At 44.0% G+C, this 15,472-nt stretch overlaps 1 pseudogene; it reads left to right on the top strand.

The window, feature by feature from the left end:
- The first annotated feature begins 10,596 nt into the window (after positions 1-10,596).
- LOC123102008 (transcription factor NAI1-like) lies at positions 10,597-14,740 on the top strand (annotated as a pseudogene).
- The last annotated feature ends 732 nt before the right edge of the window (positions 14,741-15,472 follow it).

Genomic DNA, 15,472 nt, shown 5'->3' with positions numbered 1-15,472 from the left:
CAAGGAGACTGACTAGTTCAAAGGGGGAGAAACAAAAAATAAAACGTGCATCTTTTAGCGTTTAACAAAACAAAAACACTAATTTTCTCGACTGTATAAGGCCTTGTACAATGCAAGTGATTAGGCTGCTGGGAGAAATAAATTAGAATTTTTGAAGCACATGTGCTTATTTGTAGAGGATGAATGCTTAATTAGTCGGTTCAACCCGCACTGTTGTATGGCGCTGAGTGTTGGTCGACTAAAAGGTGACATGTTCAATAGTTAGGTGTGGCGGAAATGCATATGTTGAGATGGATGTGTGGCCACGTGAGGAAGGATCGAGTCCGGAATGATGATATACGAGATAGAGTTGGGGTAGCACCAATTGAAGAGAAGTTTGTCCAACATCGTCTGAGATGGCATGGGCATATTTAACGCAGGCCTCCAGAAGCTCCAGTGTATAGTGGACGGCTAAAGCGTGCGGAGAATGTCAAGAGAGCATGGGGTAGACCGAATTTAACATGTGAGAAGTCCGTTAAAAGAGACATGAAGAATTGAAGTATCACCAAAGAGCTAGCTATGAACAGAGGTGCGTGGAACCTTGCTATTCACGTGCCAGAGTCATGAGTTGGTTACGAGATCTTATGAGTTTCATCTCTAACCTACTTTAATTTGTTTGGGAGTAAAGGCTTTGTTGTTGTTGCTGTTGCCATATTCCAGATAATATGGAGAGTTAGAGAGTGATGTCTTCCCAACCACTGTTCGAACGCCCCTGACGAGGTACATATTTCCTTCTATGAAACGACAAGACTATCGGTATAGTCTATAATCCAATTATTATTTTGAACTATCAAATGTATGCATGCATGATGGGCTAGACCAACAGTGTCTCACCTACACACACAATCCTGGGCCATGCCATGTACTGCAGCGCTAGCTAGCTCGATCTCCGGAGAAACGGACACACAAAAACAGGACACATACATACACACCGACACACATGCACTGCTGAGTGTGCTGATCTGTCATCCCCAGCTCGATCTACAAACTTGTACCGTGTTCCAGAGATATATAGTTTCATGTCCAAAAATATCCATATATAGAAATGGGCCTAGATCTCTATGTGATGCATGCATGTGTGGTAGTAGTACTACTACTATCTCTGTTGGTCTATCTTCTGACATAGTAGGGTCCACATGCATGCATGTGAAAAGATGTTTTTTTTTTTGAGAGAGAGCATGTGAAAAGATGTTGATGTATGTATGTGATGCTAATCTCGGCTTAAAATGCTCTTCGCTAAACAAGATCCTTACTATGTACTCGCACTTCTCATATTATCCACGGCATGTCAACGGGAAACAGATGATGCCCTTATATCCAAGCTCATAATTACACATTTATAATATGCTCAAAGATAAAGATGGCAGGTATGGTGTGTGATCTCAATCGGATGCTCTTATGCGTCCCAACACAATCTTCTCATTTGAAATAAAATATGCCGGTGGTGCACGTACGTACGATCGCTTCAATCCTCGATCTCATGAATTCCAACCACTCAACCACTGCGTTTGGCAATGGTATTTTGATCTCCATATCTTGAAGAGAATAATTAACTATGAAAATACCACCTTTGTGTTGTTTTTCTATTTCTCAATCCAAGACGAAAAAAATAAAAGCAAATAAATACCGACAGAGATGTCGTTTATTTCAGGAAAGAGAGAGATGCCGTTTTGATTCTGTGTCTCAATAATTTGCTCCATCGCTGATCATCAGATAATGTTTTTTAGGGGAAAATATATTCAAAAAATCATCAGATAATGTTAGTGTATTGGCACGTTTTTTTCTTTTCAAAAGGAGGATAGCCCCCAAGCCTCTGCATTGCAATGATGCATGCAGCCATATTATTAAACAAAGTCTCAAACAAGAGTGAGGTACGGTACAAAATCTCGAATAGAGTTTAAAGAAAAAAGATGAACAAGGCCACAAAGACTAGATGCCTATACACCTATCTTATTGTTGGATCGTCATCCAAATTGGTTATAGGTATCCCGTGCTACTGTCTCCCAGCAATTGCACCCATAAGCCATATGCTTCTTGACTTCCGCGGGACCGAGTAACGACCACGTACGAGTACATGAAGTTGCTTTGTATATGACTAGCAAAAAATTTGTAATATTTTGTCTTTTAAAAATAACATCATTTCGACAGTTCCATATTGCCCAAAATAATGCGCACACTCCGACTGAAATATGCGCCGCTAGTTTAGGCTCTATCCCATTTAGCTAAGTTCCAAATAGGGTATCTATCTTATTAGGTGGACTGATATTGAAGGCCACATGCACTGTGCACCATAGTCTGGCTAGTGGGCAGTCTAGGAAGAGGTGTTCAATCGATTCATCATGATGGTAGAAACAACACCTTTTGCTATCCTCCTAATGACGTTTTGCGAGGTTATCTTTAGTCAAGATCATTTTTTTGTGAATAAACCACATAAAAACTTTTATCTTTAGAGACACCTTAATTTTTCAGATGTGTTGCGACTTTGCGATTCAACCGGTGTTTATCAAGTCCATATACATTGACTTTACTGAAAATACCCCTGACACAGACAATCTCCAGTGTAGTGTCTCTGGCTCATCTGATAGGTTAGATCTTCATCAACCTACGCACGAGATATAGCCATCTATCCTATCTTTCGCCCAAGAGATCTTTTGAACTGAAATTTTAAGGGAACTGATCCTAGAATTGTACTAACGAAAGCTTCTTTCCGTTATATAATATTGTAAAGGATAGGATATTGAATGGACCCTAGCCAAATATCCTCCCAAAACCTAGTAGAGTTGCCGTTCCCAACAATGAATTTGGTTCTATGGAAAAAGACTGCCTTCGTGCGCATCAACCCTTTCCAAAACGGTGAATCATTCGGTTGTGCCATTATTTGTGCAAGGGTTTTGGAATGTAGCTACTTGTTACACAATAATTATACCCACACTCCCTTATTCTCCACCAAAGGTCTGTATGGGCATTTACTAAGTAGTCATTTGTTCTTTACCTCATGATTTCCAATCCCTAATCCCACTTGGTCTTTTGGCCCACATATTATATCCCACTTAGCCAACCAATATTTTGACTTCTTCCCATCATTTGGCCAGAAAAAAATTTATTAGCACGTACCAACCTCAAGATCCCAGAGCAAATCTCTTCTTTTTATCGAAGGACCGGTGTTTATTCATTCTTATCCGTCTGTACAGCACTGATTGATTTTTTTTGCCAAGGAAATAGTGAGTTTTATTCCACTGAAATGGTATCACAATTACTCCAACTTTTGGAAAAACCTATAAATTCTTGGATGGAGATCATACGGTGACCGATAGTCCCGCGTGTCAATTTAGAGTTAGGTAGTTTCCACAAAGGGATTAACAAATCTATAACATGCAACAGATAAAATATAGTTTGTGTGGTAACTTGGAAATATTGTTTCTCAGATAATTTCTTAACAAATGCTTTGAGCATTTTTATTTGTTTTTACTTGCACGCCCTTCTCCATTTTCTTACCCCGGCCAGGCTAGTTCTCATATAGGACGGTTCAGTAGAAAAACAAATAGCTCCAATGCATGAGGTGCATGGCTAGTGACATCTTGCTACTTTAGTTTACTCTTGCCACCTGGTAATACTAGCAATCCAACCAACTAAAGCGTAATTAATTGTCAATGAACATTGTTAATTAAGATAGGTAGACCGCCCCTGCCCCTACGTCGCCCTCCCCCTAGGGCGACTCGGGCGGAGCCAAGAAACCTAGCCGCCACCGCTGCGAACTCCCTCCTCCTCTCCCTCCGCAGCCGCCGGGGGATGCCGCCGGGCTAATCCCCGGGGTCGACGGCGGTGGCGGGGGATCTCCTCTCTCACATGTCTTCGGGTTGGGGCGGGACCCCTAAGCGTGTGAAGGCGCGGCCGATCTGGGTTCTTCGGCGCGGCGGATGGCGGGCGGCCGGCCCGTCTTCGGACGGCGGCGTGGGCTGCGGGCACAGTGGCTGGCCTTTTCGGGCGGCGGTGGTGGCCAACTAGGCTGCAGTGTCGTGCATACCGCCTTTAGATCGGCGGCGGCGGCGTGGAGGGCCTGGTGGTCTCGTCGGCGGCACCTCCGGTCAGATCTGTTCTGACCGATGTGACCGGCGGTGGTGGTCATCTCTTCCGTCGGAGGTGGTCAGCCTGAGGCTGGGTGTTCGGATCTCCGGATCCGTGATCTAGTACTGGCCGCGAGTTGGGGAGACATAGTTGCCGGTGAAAACCGAGCCGACGGCGGGCGATGGCAGTATTCTACGCCGTTACCTTGATGAAGGCATCGTTGTGGGACTTATGCCGACCCACTCGTACTGCTCTGAGGAAAACCCTAGGATCGGGTCTTCCAGATCGGACGATGGCGGCACTATGGTGGTGTTTCTCTCTTGGGAATATCGTTTGTGGAGCAGTGTTGGTGGTCAGAGGCAGGAGGTGGAGCGACTTTGTCTTGCACGAAGCTTCGGTGGAGATGTCAGGTCATGCCTGGCCGACAGGTGTTATGCTTTGTCATGTCTGGTTGGCAGGTGCTACGCACGACAGATCATCCAGAGACTTCAAGTTGTATCGGCTGGTGGTACTTGGTGGCATGGTGCTGAGGTGTACCGGTGGCGACCGCGACGTGCTCAGCATTTTGCGCACAGGGTGGTGGTGCCGTTGTGCGCCGTGGTGGCGTTGACGGCAGTTAGACCGGGCAAGGATGATGCGTCAGTACAGCTCTGAAGATGGAGTAATGGCAGTTGGCAGCGGCGGCCTCTAAGAGCGCGCCGGACCGGTGTGTGCCCCATACCCGGCATGTGGTTTGGTTGGGGTCTCAGGTCTTAGATGTTAGGCTTGGTTGCGAGGTCTGTGGTATTAGGCCCAGACTATTAACATCTCTTCATCAGCTGGATATGAGTAGGGACAGTTGTCGCCTGGACGGTGATTTCAGATTTACTGTTGCATTTTTTGTTAGGTCTTTTATGAATAATTAATAATATGGCTGCATGCATCGCTCAGATGGAGAGGTCAGGGTGATCCTCCTTCTCTAAAAAAAAATTATGATTTGTCGGAGCTAACGACTATTGCCCAAGGTCACGCACACGCAACGTATCAAACATATCCGTGTTGCTGCTTCGGTTGCCAGTTTAGACTATGCTAACTTGGTGTGTGATGAGTGCCATTACTTGATTAATTTTGCTTAGCCCGTCATGCACTCTCTAATCTCTATACTTTAAGAGATTTGGAATGATACGGTGACGATTATGTATGTGCAGATCTCCTTCGTCCAGGATACTTTTCAGTCTCTATCTCACTACTAGAAATTGGACTTTGTTGCCTTTTGCTGGGAGGGCTTTTCCTTCCCAAGAGCATGCTAGCCAAAACATATATCGTTTTTTTGTTCGTTGTTATGTCACCTGTTTGGAATTGGTCGTATGCCTTCTTTTCCACAAAGAGAGAAGTGCAACTATTTGTCCCCCAAATTATCATGAAGCATGTTTTTGTCTCTGAACTTTTTCCTAACTTTTACCCTAAACTTTATAATACCTAAAATATTTGGTCCCTGATAGCGGTATTCCTTGATCAAATCTGGGTATGGCCTGTTATGTCATGGTTTTGGCTACGCCACCACTATGAGGTGCAAATCGACCTATACGTGTAATTGACAAATCTCTTCTGCCTTTCATCCCTCCACCAACGGCTGACAACTGATCCTATATATCGCCACTACTACAGGCCTACACCATAGTAGTGGTCATGGCTCTTACCACCAGAAGGGTGGATTCCGACGAGGTCCGATCTCGGACTCTAGGATTCGTGGATGCGGGGGCATTGATGTAGAACCGGCAACCAACGCGAGGATGAAAGAGGAGTACGGTGGTGTGCTTGTCGGCATCAGCCAGAGCTATGATTGGGAGGGTTCGACAGAAGCAGTAGCTCGTAAGAAAGGGGGAAAGGATAGAGACGTACTCCCTTCGTCCGGAAATACTTGTCATCAAAATGAATAAAAGAGGATGTATCTGGATGTATTTTAGTTCTACATACATCTTTTTTTATCCATTTTGATGACGAGTATTTTCGGACGGAGGGAGTATTGAGTTGAAAGGGGGATAATCCGGAAACAAAGGAGAGTGAAATGGAGGGGAGAGGGGCACGCCAGTGTGGTGAAACGGCACATTAATTCCTCGAACGAATTAGCAATCATTATGGCATACAACTACAAAACAAGCGTGAGATGTAAAAATTGTTACACAAACGAATTGACTTGCTAGACATACACGCGCCTTATAGTATGTTTTTCACATGTTCCCATTACACCCTTCCGAAGCCAGCTTGGATGTACATTTTTGTTTTGAAACACCTCAACAGTGACACCGGCAACCATGACAGACCCCACCAGCTACGAAGCGCCGCACCGCTCCCATGTACACTCACTCCTGCACGCGGTGAGGCCATCTATACATGGACGATGGACCCAGGACCCGGTCCACGTGAACGTGTCCGGCTGATGCATGCATGTCAAAGTCTGTCTCTATAGCTCAGGCAGGAGCGCTGCCTGTACACACGAGTGGAGTATGTTTCTTCACCCGGAAAATTGTGCACGACGCTGCTGCTGCGGGCGCCACGTCACGTGCGCGCGCCCCACCTTTTCTCTCATCGACAACATATATTCATTAATCATGCATGCATGTGGCGGCAGTAGCACTGCGCCACTGTGATTTCCATTTTTCTGGTGCTGGCTTTCTTTCATCGACCAATCGACGCGATTCTGCTCATGTCTGCGCGTCACGATCGATCGATCCATCGGTGCTTAATGTCAACTTGGACGCTGGCCGGCCGGCCGATGATGTCTCCTTGTCCTCAACATTTCAGCGCGCTAGCGTGCGTGCGTGCGTACGTGTCTGAACCCAGAAGTCACATTTGTTAACCGCGGCCGCAGTTTGCACAGCTCGCACGCACGTGATTCATGCTTTTGGGGGCACGTAGGTGCGTACGATCTGACGCGGACGTGCACCAATCACGTACCAGGGCATGCAGGTCCGCGCGCCAACTTATCGCGCGTGATTTCCTCGTGCCACATAGCAAGAGACTAACTAACTAGCCCAACTTTTCTCACTCCCATACCTTCACGCGTACATACTTAAGTGAGTGGTTGTAGTTTTGTTGTTGTCACTCCTACTATCAGTTGGAAGAAGATATGCCAACTTTGCGTGTTTCTGAGAAAACACCTAACGCACGTAGTAACCTTTTTTCTTCTTCCCGTGGACGAACCATTTTTTTCCGTTAAATCAGAAATAATTATAACCACCGTCCGATCCAAGTAACAAAAGGGAAAGAGGAAGGGAAGGAACAAGTTCAGGGCACTAACAGGGGCATTCAATGTAGAACAACCAGTACTACCAAAGGGGCGAAAAACTATTAGGCTGGTCATAGTGGGGAGTAACTTAGACTAGTGTCATGCATATGACACTAGTCTAAGTTACTGCCTTTATAATGCAAAGTAACATACTAGTAGTATCATAGATGACTTCATTTATTAGCTCGTACACTCATTTTGTCTTGAAAAGCGTTATGTTACAGTAACATATTATGTTATCATCTCTCATTAATTACTTGCCACATAAGCAGAATTTTCTCGAAATGCGCTATGTTACTAGCTAAGTTACTCCCACTATGACTAGCCTTAGCGTTAGAAGCTTAGTGGAGCACTGGAGTTATATGACCAGAAACATGTATAATGTCCCCCGAAAACAAGCACAATATAATGGTTTTGTTTTCATTCATGCCATGTTTTTATTGTCGTTGCAACATGATATGGAAAGTTGAAAGAATGATGTCTTCCCAACCAAAAACCAATGTACATGCCCTACTTTGGAGATGCATGACTAGGTTTAATTTTGGCATAGTTTATAGGGCATGCATGTATGCATGATGAGCTAGATCAACAGTATCTCACCTGCACGCACCTAACCCAGGCCAAAACCATGAACAACACGCACCACTTGTAGCCTCGATCAATCAATGGGGACTGGAACGCGGTGACAAATGCACAGAAATGACACTTACATATATACATTTTCCACACCTGTACTTCTGCCCGATTCGGTCTACAAACTATCTGATGCATGTATGTAAGTTTCTAGTCCAAAAATATCCGTATAGGAGTATACAGAAATGGATCTAGATCTCTATCTGATGCATGCATGTGTGGTATTCTATCTTCTGACATAGTATGGCCAACATGCATGTCAAAAGATGTTGATGAATCATGTATGTGATGCCAATCTCGGCTTTAACTGCTCATCCGATATCGATTGGTCCATCTCATGGACCATGCATCCGACATGCACATCCATCTACATGCATCACATGGGACTTCCATATCCAATAAGGGAATGCCACCTGACACGTCACGCTTATACGCTGACTAGTTAAGTTACTAACAACGTGGTAATTAGTTTTGTTTAGAAACACAATATGAACCCGGCTCAGATGATCACAATACACACACTCATCCCAATGAACACACACAACCCAAACCCTATAAACACCTTCGGGTGATTGAGCCGGCAGATCTTGAGATTGACGAAACCATCGCATGCACCTTGCACTCGACGGGCGCACCATACCACACTGACACCTCGTCACTGACACCTTGTACTCGGTAGGCACACCATTCCACTGAAATAATATTGTCATACAACAGCCTGGATAAATTCAAGAAATATGCGAGCACCCATGTGAAGTCAAGACTTGATCCCGAAGTGGGCTGGTTCCTCCACAAGGAACCAAACCATTTAAGCTAGGTTTATTTTGCTAGCAATTAGTTGATTAATTGCAAAGCAACGGGGTAAAGGCGGGCCCGGTACTATGTATGTGTCTGCAAAGTTATTTCTAATGAGTGTGCTTGATCAATCAAGTGGCTCCAGTAATCGCCCTGTTCATGACGAAGAAGACGACTGGCCCCTAGGGACCTTGATGTATTTTCTTTATTTTCTAAGGGTGTTTGTACTTAAGTTGTATTAATAGATCTAAGATCTTTTTGCAACAAAAGTGGGTCCACCCATACATAAACATCTAAGTGAGCTTGACCAATCAAGTGGCTCTAGCTCACCAAGTATGGCCATACATCAACATTTATATTCTCATGTATTTTGGAATCATTTATCTGGGTTTTGTTGTATTTTGAAAAACATTTGATAGGTCCTAACAATGATTTTAAAAAGAAGTAAACAATGACATCTTTCAAAATAACTATTACAAATTTTCTTTTTCTTATTTCTTTTCAACGACGACATGTTTAAAAGATCATTTTTATTTAACTTTTTAATTATTTTAGTTATAATACATTGTTTTGAAAAAGGTTACCAATATAACACAAAATTTAATTATTTCAATAAATTTCAGCAACATTTCATACATGTATCAAACATGTTTATTATTTCAATTTTTTACAAATGTTATTCATAATTATTCGCATAAGTTTCAATCATATTTTAATCAATTAAAGAAATGTTTTATATAGGTATCAACCATTTCACTATTTCAAAAGGGTTTGCAAATATCATTCATAAATGTTTACCACACACTTTTGGCGAGTCCAAGTGGGGACTTGGAGCATGTACTTGGATTCACCTAGTGATGCAAAATGGTGAACACATTGTATTGTAAAATTGCTAAAATATTTCACCAACTTCATAATATTTGGTGGTTCCATTAGAAAATCCAGCTTCCGTGTGAACCCTAGAAATGGTCATTGATCGATCCTTTATTTATTTAAATATTTCCAAAAATTTCCTCGTTTGTAATATCACATATATAATTCCTAATCATTGACATGTATAATTTCAATCAATTTCAGGAATATCTCATACATGTACCAAGCACTTTATTGTATCAAAAATATGTGCAACTGTAGTTCATAAACACTGACAGCTTCACATGTATGTATTTGCATTCTCCAAATAGTACAAAATCATACACGCCATGCATTAAACCCAAGTTCGTACAAAGTTGAGTCACTTATTTTGAAACGGAGGAAGTAAAAAATAAAACTAAAACAGGTCACCAATCTCAAAGCATGTGTGGAGGGGAGATCGTGCACCGCCATGCAGCGGCCCCGTTCAAAAAAAGAAAACCGTGTTCCATGTGAACCCTAGAAATGGTCACTGATGGACCCTCCACGATTAACAACCAGTTAAGTAATGGCAGACTACATGTAGCGCGCACGCAGCTAGTTTGATTGAATATGCCAGGCGCTCAAAAGTTGACTCTTGGAACGTGGAACCTGCATCGCTCAACACATGTGTCCAGCAGCATGTATTTTTTGGCCGGTGTCATACAAGAAAAGAAATCGAAATTGCACTGATGGCTGCAACTTGGACATTTACTTTTCATGTTGGTAAAAGGGTGAAAATGATGAGATCTAGTGACACAGTTTTCACTGGAACAATATCTATATATGTACTACTAGTACGTGTTGGTAGATTTTTAACTGGGGCACGTACAGTTCCAAGAAAACAGTGGAACAGAAGCTATCCTGCAGACCTGCACACACACACACACACACATATATTTAGTATTATCTGTGGGGTGCAATGTGAAATGCCCTCACAAGTATAATACTGGTAGCAGCAGCTAGCTAGCTGGTAGGACACACAACCAAAAACTATTCTTTTGGTATTTGTTCCCTCAATTCAGCTTTGCTTTCTCTCTCTCTCTCTAGCTAGGAGTTCCTCTCTCCCTCTCACTCTAGAGAGAGAGGGGGAGGAAGGAAGAGAGATCTGAGGCCAGGTATGTGAGGAGCAGTTCAATCGCATGGATATATTTGTGCTCGAGTTCATCATCTCGAGTCCAATCAAGCTGGGCTGCCATGCATGTGATTGATGTGTTGTTGATGATTCTTGGAGTAGAGTGAGTGTTAATTGATTTGTTCCTCCGCAGGATCGATCGATTGAGGGAGGAGGGAGGGAGTTAGGCATGGACGACTTCATGCAGTGGGCGATGAACACGCTGGACCAGCAGCAGTACCACGCCGCCGCCGCCGCCGCGGCTCCTCCCGTATACGGTGGTGCTGGCTCCAGCTCCGGTGGCAGCAGTGCTGGTGCCGCCTTCCCGTCGCTGCAGGCGCTCCGCGAGTCCACGGCGGCCGGCGGCGGCGTCAGGGACCTGAGGGTGCAGGTGGACCACCACCAGCCCAGTAGCTGGAGCACCAGCTCCGGCGACAGCCCCGGCGCCGCCATGGACCACGACGCGGCCGCCGCCGGACCCGGGTGGTCCCCGCACACAGCCCGCGCCAGGACCAGGACCACCAACAGCAGCAGGCCCATGAGCTGGAACTTCAGCGCCGCCGCCGCGTCCTCGCAGGCCGCGCAGCTGCCGGCTGACATCGACATCTCCCCGCGGCCGGCCCCTGCCCCCAGAGGCCATAGTACGCCCGCCGCTGGGAGGAGATCGGGGGGCAGCGCGCAGGGCTCAACGGCCGGGCCGTCAGCCTCTCCGGGGCCCGTGCAGGACCACATCATCGCCGAGCGCCGCCGCCGGGAGAAGATCAACCAGCGCTTCATCGAGCTCTCCACCGTCATCCCCAACCTCAAGAAGGTTTAATTTCTTGCTCTTCCTCTTGTTCCTCGGTTTCATTCCATGCTTCCTCTTCATGCTAATCACCTGCAGAGTAATTAATTATACTTCAGATTTAAGATTGTATGTGCAAGAATTAATTTCTATTTGCTCATCTGATTCTACACTGTGATGTGCAGATGGACAAGGCGACGATTCTCGGGGACGCGGTCAAGTACGTGAGGGAGCTGCAGGACAAGGTGAAGACCATGGAGGACGACGACAGCGCCGCCGCCACCACAACCACCACCATCCGCTCCGCCGTGCTCGTCAGCAAGAAGATCAAGGCCGCCGCCGACGACGAGGGGGACGAGGACGCCGGCGAGTCGAGCCACGGCGGGCTGCCGGAGATCGAGGTGCGGGTGTCGGACGAGAAGACCGTGCTGGTGCGCATCCACTGCAAGAACGCGAGGGGGCTGCTGGTGAGGGTGCTGGCGGAGGTGGAGGACCTCCGGCTCGCCATCACCCACACCAGCGTCATGCCCTTCCCGGCCGACACCGCCATCATCACCATCACCGCAAAGGCAAGCACCCAATTAACCAAGTTTCTGCTCATATTTCCCTACTTGCACAAATTACTATAGATAGAGTCAAGAGTGCAAATTGCACTGTCGTCGTAAGCCGACTAAGATTTTCTTACCATCTGATCTTCTAATATTGATCATTAATTCCACCCTGCCACGTGAATCTAAACACCGAGACATGGGATGGCTCATGCCATCTACTCCTACTTAGATGTAGATATATAAGAAAATATCATGCGACTTGGATGTAGCAAAATTGCGTTTCACCTCATCCTCGTCCACTAATCTCACAATACGAGTAAATGACACATGCATGTGTGGGTCTGGAGAGGTGCTTAGCAAAATAAACATGTTTTAGCTTCTTGCCTTCTAGAGGGGGTGTAACATGCATGGGGTGTTAAGGATCTCTTCTTGATAAATTTTAGTAATTTTAAGTCTGCTCTGGTTTCCGCCTGTCTCTCCTTTATTTTCGACAAAGGGCAATATATTAATATCAAGATGATATGTTCATCAAATCTTGTAACATTATTGGTGCTTGAGGAGACATTGATCATCTAGTTCGCCTTCAGCCAATCGATAGTGTAACAAACAAAAAAGTGTGTGGGAATGGATAGTTCGAAGATGGACCGTTGATGCTTCTCCTAGGAACACTCATTAAGCACATGTGTAATACTATCTCCTTTCTGGTTTAAAAGTCTCATGTGTACCCCTAGATCGACAATATAACCAACATAACATGAGTTATATATATCACAAACAATATATCATTAGAAACTTCAAATGTTATATTTTCTGATGGTATAATTTTTGGGGCATACAATTTGTATTACATTGGTAGAATTGTCGATTTAGGGATACATGTGGCCCTTTTAAATCGGAAAGGAGGGACGACCAACTTCTAGTATGTAAAGTGTAGATGCACTAAGAAAGTTGTCACTGATAATGGAGTTTGTAGGTTCAAGCAAGTCCCACGGAGATTAAACAGTAAGTGCAGGATGAGTGCATTCGTCCGGTTTTTTGAAGTGGCACGTGGTGGTGTTCCCGGTCTCCCATTGCACAAAAACCGTAATTTTACTATCCAGAAAATGTGTGTCTCAAAAAGGAGAAAAAACACCAACACGCTGAAATGACACAGCACTGAATCAACAGTATATATCACGAATCCCTATTGTTGGGTTATTTAGGCACCTCATGTAAGCCGCTTGTACATTTATCTCCGAACATCTCTATTCACTGTATTGTTTGTATGGGCAGGTACTTTACTCCATGCATGTGAACTCCATCATAGCTAGAAAGCTGTGTGACCGGATATAGAGATGTGAAAACCCCAAATGGCCATCCTTATTGATCTCTGGAAAAATAAAAGGCCACTATATATGTAGATATATGATCAACCAAGAATTAGTTCTTGAGTTTCATGTTTATGATTTAAAATTAAAAACTTGGAGATATGATGTGTGTGTGTGTGTGTGTGTGTGTGTGTGTGTGTGTGTGTGTGTGTGTGTGTGTGTGTGTGTGTGTGTGTGTGTGTGTGTGTGTGTGTGTGTGTGTGTGTGTGTTGAAAACAACTCACCAAGAGGTAGCTTGAGAAGTGATTGATCGATCAGCATGTTAGTTGTTGGACTCAAGCGTGCTATATCGGATAAGATCATAGTTAAGAGATCAGCCGGATATAACTTTTTCTTCTATACTTTTTTTAATTAAATGTGTACTTTTCATGCAGTTGTGTCGTTGGATAGGTAATAAATCAATCAAATGGAATGATAAACTTTTTGGCACACACAATCCTACTATTTTTTCCAGTGAGGTTGGGGAGAACAAACTGTAGCATCTCCTTCCGCTGTCTCAAAATGAAATTGCAGCATCTCATAATTTGATCTCAAATAAGGCTACACATTCACACAATTAACGTGTATTTAAACAATGTGAATCGCCTTTGCTGGGAAATGCTTGAGGTATATGTACACATGATATACGTGGCACATCACAAAATTACATGAGATACACTGTGGTATACATGCATGTATACATATGAATTATAACCCAAATACATATTTGGCATCTTTAATTAACTGATCAATATTAATTACCTGGTGCAACTTTGATTGATTTCAGGTGGAAGAGGGATTCAACTCAACAGTGGAGGAGATCGTGAGGCGGCTCAACTTGTCACTGCGCCAACATTACGGCGCCAATAATTCGACGATCGAAATAGTGTCACCAAGAGAGAATGCTAAGCTAGCTGCTCATGCAAGTCGATCAGCCCTTTCCTTGGATGACTTTATAGTCTGAAAACTGAGAGAGAAATTCATGGTGAGGAATTGCTCGTTTCGATTGTGTGCATGCATGCATGCATGATCAGCTTATAGATATATGTTGCACGCATGCGTGCATGCATGGAGTCGAGGATTTCTCAGCCACAGGTTTGCAAGTTTTGGTTGCTAGCTAGCTACTTGCTGTTGCTCAATCCCGATCACACTGATGAAATAATGAGGGCAGTAACCAGGATACATATAATAAGATTTTTCTGCATCTAAGTATGGATTTTCAGTTAATTCTTCTATGCAGAAAAATTGGACGAATATATATGTCACATATGCATTATCTCAGTCCTGTCATGTTGAACTGTCTGCATCAATTAACCAATCATGAATTTTAGGTCTGATCTTCGCAGCTAATTCCATATATGTATGACAAGTCCCAGCATCTCATCTAGTAGTACCATTATTATTTTCCAAAATATCCCATAATATCCTGCTTTGAAATATTTTGGTTAGTGTAGTGCACGCATGAGATGATCATATCCCGGTATACATGCATGCATATCTTCTCTCTGACTCGTGCGTGAGTCATCCATGCAAGAATAGTATTATCTAGCTCCTCTGCGTCATCTCATTGGCCCTCTTAATTTATTTAATAGATATTGCGTGATTTGCACAGCCTTAAAGATACAGATATGATCAATCCGAGATTGAGATCGAGTTCATTATTGGGTAGAGAAAGCGGTTGAGATATGCAGTGCAAAGTTGGCACAGTTCTGTCTGCATAAAATGCAACATGTCTTTAGTTGGTAGGGCAAGCCAAGAAGATCTCTGTGATCTGCACATATATGTATGTACATACTCAACATGCACATAGTATATATCCGTTAATACAGACAGATGATCGGCTTGTTCCCCATCATGGAGTATATCATGCATGATACTATGATTAAACAACGCGTTATCGATGATCTCGAGTGATTTGATCAGTGCTTTCTTGGCCATGTTATTTGATTGGATTAGTTTAGATGGGAAGCAGCTAATTAATCTAGG

Source organism: Triticum aestivum, chromosome 5A (assembly GCF_018294505.1).
Source record: "Triticum aestivum cultivar Chinese Spring chromosome 5A, IWGSC CS RefSeq v2.1, whole genome shotgun sequence".
Lineage (NCBI taxonomy): Eukaryota > Viridiplantae > Streptophyta > Magnoliopsida > Poales > Poaceae > Triticum > Triticum aestivum.
Note: the sequence above shows the minus strand (reverse complement) of the source record. Positions and strands in the feature narration are given on the sequence as shown.